Source organism: Choloepus didactylus, chromosome 22 (genome assembly GCF_015220235.1).
Source record: "Choloepus didactylus isolate mChoDid1 chromosome 22, mChoDid1.pri, whole genome shotgun sequence".
NCBI classification, from domain to species: Eukaryota; Metazoa; Chordata; class Mammalia; order Pilosa; family Megalonychidae; genus Choloepus; species Choloepus didactylus.
Window position 1 is genome coordinate 32,802,505 of NC_051328.1, and position 9,273 is coordinate 32,811,777.

The 9,273-nt window shown below is 41.0% G+C and overlaps 1 non-coding gene across 1 annotated transcript; it reads left to right on the forward strand.

The window, feature by feature from the left end:
• The first annotated feature begins 3,519 nt into the window (after positions 1-3,519).
• On the forward strand, positions 3,520-3,625 carry LOC119519067. Its single transcript, XR_005213928.1, has one exon. It is a non-coding gene; the product is annotated as a U6 spliceosomal RNA (small nuclear RNA).
• Positions 3,626-9,273: the final 5,648 nt, after the last annotated feature.

The following is a 9,273-nucleotide window of genomic DNA, read 5'->3' on the forward strand; positions in this document are numbered from 1 at the left end:
ACTGAGGTGATGTAGTTGCTTTATCCCAGCTGAGGAGAGATTTTGGAATGTAGGACAGGAGACAGGCCTCAGTTTCCCCTGCTTTGGATTGAGTGACTGTATATACTGTGTGGGCCATTTTGCCTTTTTCCGGACTACCAATTCGTTATTATTCAAGGCATCAACTCTGGGGTTAGTCACCTTTCCCCCCGGAGTCAATCCTGCCTCTGGCTTTCACATTGGGTGACCTCGGGCCAGTGCCTGAAACGCCCCCTTGCCTCAGTTTCCTCATCTATTTCATGGGATTCATAACAGCCCCTAACGCACGGATAGGGTTGACGTGAGAAAATTTTGAATTTCACAAGCTGCAGAGACAGCAATAGTCAGTGAAAACCTCATTCCCCAACCTCGACCCCCAATATTTGGTTCTGACAATTTAAAAAAATTGCAACATCGCAGATGAAACCCCTTTAGTTAGCGAAATAGTACCTTGAAGAGGTGACTCAGGAACTCAGGAGGGTAGAAAGCGCCACTCTGCCATTTAAGCAACACATTTACAAAAGAACTTACAGGGTGGGAAAATAAATCAACGAGGAGGACAAAACTGCGCCTGCGTGCTAAAAGGCCTCTTGGTTTAAAAGGCCCGCGGAACTCACAGCCAGCCAATCCTCACTAGGGGGGCGGGATCTTCTGCAAAGGCGTTAAAGTAAGAGACCCCGGGAGCCAGTTCTGCCTTGCCCGCTGGCGCCCAATCTTCCCCGCCCCTCTGACCTTTACAGGCCGCCTATTGGCCGGATGGCTTTTGGCCCCACGCTGATTGGTGGCTTTTCCTTAAAGGGAACATACTACCCACACCTAGCCCGAGAGTCTTTCACCATATCTTCGCTTCGAGAGGGAGGGAAGGAGGGCGGACTCAGGGTCGCTTAGGAAGGGGGTTCAAGCTCGAGTAAGGAGCGTGGATGTCTGAGAGAGATTACCAGCAACCCAGAGGGTGGGCCTTTGCTGTGCCTTGCCACATCCTTGGGACACCTCAGAGACCCCCAAATTTCGGCTTGAAGACTCCAAGTCCTCTCATCCTGAGAAACTGCCACAACTCTGGATGACAGCCATCACCCCGCCCCTATCTCCTCAGCCAGAGATAACTGAAATATCCCCTGTCCGAGAGAATCTTTCCCGAATGGCCTTCACCGGAGAGAACATCCCCACCGCCTAAAAAAATCCTTGATTTCAACCTGTGTAACTCCCTAAGCTCAAACATTCTCTCAGCCTGACATCCTCCAAATCCCCTGAACTTGTGAGAACCCCCATGTCTCTCAGCCTGTTAAACCTCCAAATCCTCTCAGTCTCTGAGATCCCCAGTCACCCTGCCAGAGAGACCATCACTCTTCTAAGGGAAGGATACTCACTTTCTACAGTCATTCCATCACGGACAAATATCCATGTGATTTGCCTCATGGCACACCAGATGGAAAAGAAACAATGGTCCCCACCCTCAGGGATGTCATCTAATAAGAGGAAATGGCTTGATGCCCTCAGGTTTGATGACTAAGAATAGACAAATATGAAAATATTGTAAGAACTTCCTACCAGCCATACATTCTTCAGTTGCAAATTATCTTTCTGTGACTGATTTCAAATGCTCACTCCTGTAGGAGGAAGTAATGCTCCCTCCTTTGGACTTCAACATTGCAACTCTCCCATTGTTTGGATTTGCTCAGCCTGCCTCCTCTCTGCACTGTGAGCTCTTTGAGCCTGATCCTTGTCTGATTCATCTTGAAAGCCCACCACAAAGCCTCGGAAGCATTTTCTGAATGGATGATTCCACATTTGCAAATTAAAGTGAGAGGAAAGGTGGTTAAGACTACTGAAAATAGTATCAGTAAATTGGATTTTGAGGTTAGGGATGGCTGAAGAAGTGAATTTGTAGCAGGTCTGTGAGAGAAATGATTACATTTACACAGTATCTAATAGCTCACAAAACACTCTGATATACATTATTAACATTCATAGCTTTATGGAATTAGAATTTACATTCATTATACGGATGATAAAAATGAAGGGGAGATAAATTAAGAGTGTTATTGTGGTTAAAAGGGAAATATTAAGTTGTATATATATTACTAGAATAAAAATTTTTTAAATCCATGGAACAGCACAACACCCAAGAGTAAACTCTAAGTTAAATCATGGACTTATAGCACAATTATAAAAATGTGTTTTCATCAATTGCAACAAATGTACCACACCAATGCAAGATGTTAACAGTAGGGTGGTATATGAGAACCCTGTATTTTATGCATGATTGTCTGTAAATCCACAACTTCTCTAATAAAAGGAGAGAGAGAGACAGAGACAGAGTGAGAGAGGGAGTGTTACCTCACTGGGCACCTTTATTTAAGTAGAATTTTACAGGAACCTGCCAATAAATTAAAAAATCAAATATTCTCTCCTAGATAAGGCGATCTACAACATTTAGCATCACTTTCATTGTTGTCTAGACAAATTTCTGTTAACAATTTCTTTGTTTTCTCCTCAATCTCATCCCTCCTTTTCCTTCATTTTCCAGAAGTTTTGTCCCCTCTGTACTTTCCTGTATTTACTCACCCATCTAATAGCTACTAGCTTATATAAGATTCCCCATTTAATCTTTCCAAACCCTCTTCCTCTACACTTGCATTTACACAGAGACTTTTAAGAGAATGTTGAATGGAAACAGCCTAAAGACATGGGTTCTAGTCCTGGACTCACCATCCACTTAGGCCCTTCCTTTTCTCTTTAATCCTTGTTTCTCAGTGACCTCCAAGGGTTGTCAAAACATTAACCAAATTCATGCCTGTAAAACCACTTTGTAAGCCTTAAAGCATTAGATAAATGCCATTGAAGGCTATCTTTTTATATTTGACCCTCCTATTAGAGGGAATGCCCAGGATATCATCAAGTAGTGAATATAGTTTAAACGGATTGACAGGAACAGAAAATTTCTTGAAAACAACTGATTCAGAGAAGGTCCAGAAGCATTTTTGTCTCCTAAAGAAGTGAGAATCTCTGGTCAATGCTCAAGACAAAAACTCGGTAAGAGAAAATAGTTTGAGAACTAATCCAGCTGCCCTGGCAGATAGCCCTCGTGTTGCCCAGGTGTGTGGAATAGACTCTGGAAAGGCCTGAATTCAAGTTGCACAAGTGCCCAAGTAAACTTAAGACCAGAGGGGGTATGCAGTAATGAATAGCATGGACTGTGGAGTCACAGTTCTGGGTTGTAATTCACATAAAAACACTGGGACTTTGGAAAATCTTATAATTAGGAATATTTCTAAATTATAGAAATATCTGAGACCAGATTTCTAATGTGTAAAATGAGGCTAGAGATACAAAGTTCATATGTCATTTGAAAAAAATTAAATATGAAAGGGCTGCTGATACATGAAAGGTTTTTCAATCAATTCAACCTGTGTTATTAGGGAACATATCTTCTTCAGTGTGGTATTTCCAGCCGTTAACCCAATTCCTGATACACAGTATGTCTTCAAAATATGTGTTCTGGTGTTGCTTTGGCAGCACATATACTAAAAGTGGAATGATACAGAGAAGATTAGCATGGCTCCTGTGCAAGGATGACATGCAAATTCATGAAGCATTCCATATATCTTTTTTAAATATGTTCTGGATGAATGCATGGATGAAAAAGTGAATACATCTTTTTGTAAGTGAAAAATGTTGGGAAGTTAAATCTGATAATAGGAGGAGCCAGAAATGAAAATTTCATTAAGCTTTTGTAGCTGGTTTGGGTAAGATGTCTTAGCCTCTCTGAACCAAGAGTTATAACCAGGAGTTTTATGGACAAAAACACAGTATGTTGAAGGTCTGTTGTAATTTGATGGAAGGTGGTTTCCTGTTTTGACAAAACAGAGACTAACACTCCATACCGCACAAACCGCCACTCACCCACTCTTCACCTTAGAACACAAGAGAAAGTAAATTGAAGTAAAGATGTATAGCCTGTGAGAAAGAAAGGATCTAGTGTACGAAGAGGGCAGTGAACCCCAGGAAGATGATTACCTCTGTAAGTTTCCCTCTTGTCTCTCCCCACTCATGCAGAAAGTGCTGTTATTTATTATAGTACAATAATTTCCTTTTGCCACTTGGGTCCCTAAATCATTCTCTTCCTCTAGTGACTTGGAGTTCAGATTTTCAGCCAAATAATGGAATTATTTGGGCAACTTCTATTCCCTGCTGTGTCCACAATCTTCACTACCTACTATACAGTAGCTTTACACCCCAGTTTGGCTCCTAATATGTAGGCTGCCCATTAACCCAATTGCTACTGCTTTCCTCCTCCAGATAGTGAAGAGTATCAGAACTTCTTCATATATATATATATATATATATATATATATATATATATATATATATATATATATATAATTAAATTCTGTTTTATTGAGATATATTCACAAACCATACAATCATCCATGCTGTACAATCAACTGTTCACAGCACCACCATACAGTTGTGCTTTTAGCACCCCAAACCATCTGTGAATATTTTCCTTACACCATAAAGAATAAGAACAAGAACAACAACAAAAAAAAAAGCAAAAAAGAACACCCAAATCATTCCCCTCCATCCCATCCCATCTTTCATCTAGTCCTTGTCTCCATTTTTCCACTCATCCATCCACACACTGGATAAAGGGAGTGTGATCCACAAGGTTTTCACAATCACACTGTCTCCCCTTGTAAACTACATTGCCACATAACTGTCTTCAAGAGTCAAGGCCACTGGGTTGGATTTTGGTAGTTTCAGGTATTTACCTCTAGCTATTCTAATACATTAAAACCTAAAAAGGGTTATTTATCTACGTAGCACATAAGAAAGTCCACCAGAGTGACCTCTTGACTCCATTTGAAATCTCCCAGCCAGTGAAACTTTATTTCATTTCATTTCACATCCCCATTTTGGTCAAGAAGATGTTCTCAATCCCATGATGCTGAGGACAGATTCATTCCCAGGAGTCATATCCTGTGTTGCCAGGGAGATTTAACACCCCTGGGAGTCATGTCCCACGTTGGGGGAGGGCAGCGAATTCACCTGCCGAGGTGGCTTAGAGAGAGGGGGCCACATCTGAGCAACAAACAGGTACTCAGGGGGAGACTCTTAGGCACAATTATAAGCAGGTTTAGCCTCTCCTTTGCAGCAACAAGCTTCATAAGGGAAAGCCCCAAGATACAGGGCTCAGCATATGAAGCCGTCAGTCCTCAATGTTTGTGAGAACATCAGCAACACAGAACTTCTTTGTTGAGAACTGTGCTGCTCAAGGACCTTCAACATTGTTAAAGGATAGTGCAGTGGGCCAGGGGCGTCCCAAACATTCAGCCCTTGTCCTGCCTCCTGGGTTGAGACTGGGACTGTTAAGCATCCATGAAGCTGGGCTTGGAGTATGGAATGAGGCCGCTTATCTGCCACTGGGCCTGCCTTCTGGCCCCTGTGAGACCACATAACAGAAGATAAAGAGGCAGTCAATGGCAGATACCCCTGAGTGGTGAGAAGCACTTACCTGTTTCCTTGTCTTCTGGCTTCCCACATCCTTTTTCTGCCTTTGATAAATGCTACCTTCTACATTCTAGGGCGTGGAGAGAGATAACATTGTTAGCTCTATATACTAAGAATTCTTTAATGATCAGATGCACAAGGGGGAAATGGAAGGAAATGGTACAAAGAAAAAGAAGTGGTTTTAATCTTGTGGGGGGCACTCTGGTCTGATTTCACAGATGGACACAGACTTGTAGAAAATTAATCAGGGGCATATAATGTGATGAGAAATGGACTCATTCTCAAGTCCATGCAGACTAGAGTCAAGTCCATGCAGACTGTGAGAATAGGCAAAGTAGAGTCAAATAACCTTCTAAGCATTACAGAATAAAGTATGTCTTTAATGTGTGTTTTGTTTTGTTTTTTTAAACCCAGATCACCAAGGGGAAAAACTACTATGAGTACATGGATGGAAAGGGTGAATCTTGTGCCAGTGGAGATAAGGACAATTAGTGGTTGGGTTCTAGAGGGAAAATTAGCACCTCAAAAGCCCAGAACCCTCTCTTTCCCATCACATATCCCTCAATGATTTTTATATCTTTCTATTCTTCCTTTTCTCCATTAGACATTCTTTCATCTCTTGAGCACTTAGACATAAGAAGACAAAAATATTGTATATGTTCTTGTATACACAGACTTCTATATTAGAAAGAATTGGGGCACATGGGAAACCTCAAAGCGCTCAGTTTCACTGGGTTCACTAAATTCAGACTTTAACTTATCTAATTAACATTAATTAAGAACTTTCTATGATCTAGTCTAGATCTTAGTGATTTATTTAAACAGCTCACACAATCCAAATCCTCATGTAAGCTACACTTACTGGGAATAAGTATTAGATAATTATAGAAATATTTAACTATAATTTTCAACCTTATTTTAAGAATTACATAGGGGAAACAAGAGACCTTTAATCTAGAAAGGTTCCTAGACTTGGGATATTTAAACTGGGTTCTGAAGCCTGATAGGAGAAAGCAGGAATATATTCATTAAATAAATCCTGGTTGGCATCTGTCCTGTGTGTTTCAGTCCCTTACCTTGAGCTCTCATTTTTCCAGGAGTTAGAGAATCTGAATAAATTTTATTACCATTTCATGTGATAGAGCTAAGACAAAGAGATTTCCAAATTCTCATGAGAACATAGTGGAGACAGATGAATGGTACCTTAGGTGAAAGGTGGGATAATTTGAGAAAAGTGTCTCAAAAGAAGTTTGGTTTGTGCTGAGTAATGAAAGATGTGTAGTAATTTAGAAACAGAGATATAGTACCTCTTTATCTTTAGAAGTGGAGATATAGATGAAGTATCTAGTTGTATGGTCTTCTGGTGCTGGCTGAAGGCTGACTTCCACATCCTGCACACAAAAGCCTTCTCTTGCAAGGGTATCCTCTGGTATCTGATGAGATTTACCTTCAAGCTAAAACCTCAGCCACATTCCCTGCATATATAAGGTGTCTCACCTGAATGCAAACTCTAGTGTTCAATAAAGTCTAGCTTATGGCAAAAGTTTTGCCCAAAATCTGCACTCAGGACAACCACAAAGGCTGAAATTTTTTACTCCAGTCAATATGTTAGGTCTGTTTCCACAGGGTTTACCCTCTGGGCATGACTGGGCTTTCCTTTGTCTACTCTGTTGCCTTCTTAGAGCCTACTGGCTGTCCTAGGGTAGGAGAGGAAAATGCCCTTGAAGTCCTTCTCTTCATCCTCCAAAACCAGGATTTGGAGGCTTTTCTCTCATGTCCTACTGCTTTATCACTCCTGAAGTCGTGATCAGAAAGTGGTTGCTCTTGTTGCCTCTGGGCTGCTGGGCAGGGATCCCTTGACTGGAGATAACATTTGCCCATAAGCCTATAAAGATATAAGGGGTGTGTGTGTGGCTGGGGGATTGGGGGGGGTGGGGCAGTGTGTGTGAGTTGAAGAACTGACTGTAGGAAACCACAGGGCAGTAAAGATAGGGATGGATTTTGGCTTTGATTCTGTGGAAGAGAAAAAGTTTCCAGGCAGAGAATGAGCAGGTAGGGCTGCCTGGACTGTCTGCCTTATCTTACGGTAACTTTCCCCACTAGTCATTCACAATATGTGTACAGCTCAAACTCTATCTCTCACAAAGCATTCCTTTACAGGATTTACATTTCCATTACCCCTTCACACATTACATCTTGTTTGCAATCCAGAATACCCAGGCTAAGAACTTGTTCTACAAGCGTGCCGACTATGGACCTTTCAAGTAAGGCAGCTTCAGGTCATTGCATAACTGTGATTATGATTGACTTTTTACACTTTACTGCAACTATCTTCTAAGCCATCACTACTAATAAACTAAGTCATTTTCTTCTACTAAAAGACAATAATCTGTATGACCTATGTGGAAATGTCCTTAGTGACTTTTTCTCAGAAAAAATATGCTCAGTGGAGATAGGAGTGACTTATAGTTTGGTGTCCCTGAAAGTAAGACACAGTATAGAATAATGGTTAAAGAACGCATGTGTGAAGCAAATCTGATTTTGAGATTTCCAGTTCATAAACAAATATTATAGGACGACGGTGTTGTCACATCCTCTCTCAGAAGTGGGAATTCAATAGTGGACAATAAAAACAAGGTCAAGGCAACCAAAGACATAAAGGACGTCATCAGTTCCTGGTGCCCTCAACCAGTCCAAGACCTGCTCCTTTCTCGGTTTTTCACAAATTAGTAAAATAAAAATCCATTCTTCCAGTTACTTTGGCCACAAACCTAGGATTCCTATTTGATTTTACTCATTCAGTCTAAACCCACACCAAAGGACATAGGCCTATAGTAGGGTTTCTTAACCTCAACACCATATTGATGTTTTGGGCCAAACAATTCTTGGTCGGGGGAGGGACGATGCTGTGCATCGTGAGATGTTTAGCAGCATCCCTAGATTCTATCCACTAGATGCCAGTAGCAACCCCCAATAGTGACAATCAAAATGTCTTCTGGCATTGCCAGATATTCCCTGGGGAGCAAAACTGCCCGTGGTTGAGAACCAATGGCATGCTGGGTCTAATTTCAATATTTCCCCTTTAAGACCACTTCTCACAACCTCCTCGGTATAACGCCTTAGTCAAACTCACCATAATCTCTCGCCACATCTCTTTCTAACTGGATTCCATACTTCAGTCTATTTTCCATCAGCAACAATAGCATCTTCTAAAAACATAACAGGTCACTTCCCAGTTGAAAACTTTCCAATGGCTTCATGTTACATTTAGAATAAAATGGCTTTTGAGTGGACTCTAGAAAGCCCTACAATATTTCCTTCTATCACTCTGCTCTCAACTCCTACCATTCTCTGCCTGATTCATACCTATCTATACTCACTGGTGTTCTCTCTGTCCTTTGAACACACAAAGCTCTTTTATGCTTCAGGGTCTTTAAACTTGCTTCCCCTCCTGCTTTTATCTCTCAACGCAGATATTTGACTGACTTGCTCTGTCTTGTTTTTCACTCTGATCAAACTTCACTTCCTCAGAAAGGCCTTCCCTTACCAATCTATGTAACATTATTCACGTCCTACCCATCCCTCAATACTAATATCTGTGCACTTTCCCAATACTGTTGTAATTCACAGCAGTAATTATTCTCTAATATTTTACATATATATATACACACATATGTTAATTTTTTAGTACTGGGTTTCATGAAAGCAATGATTTTGACAATATTGCTCAATGCATTATAACCA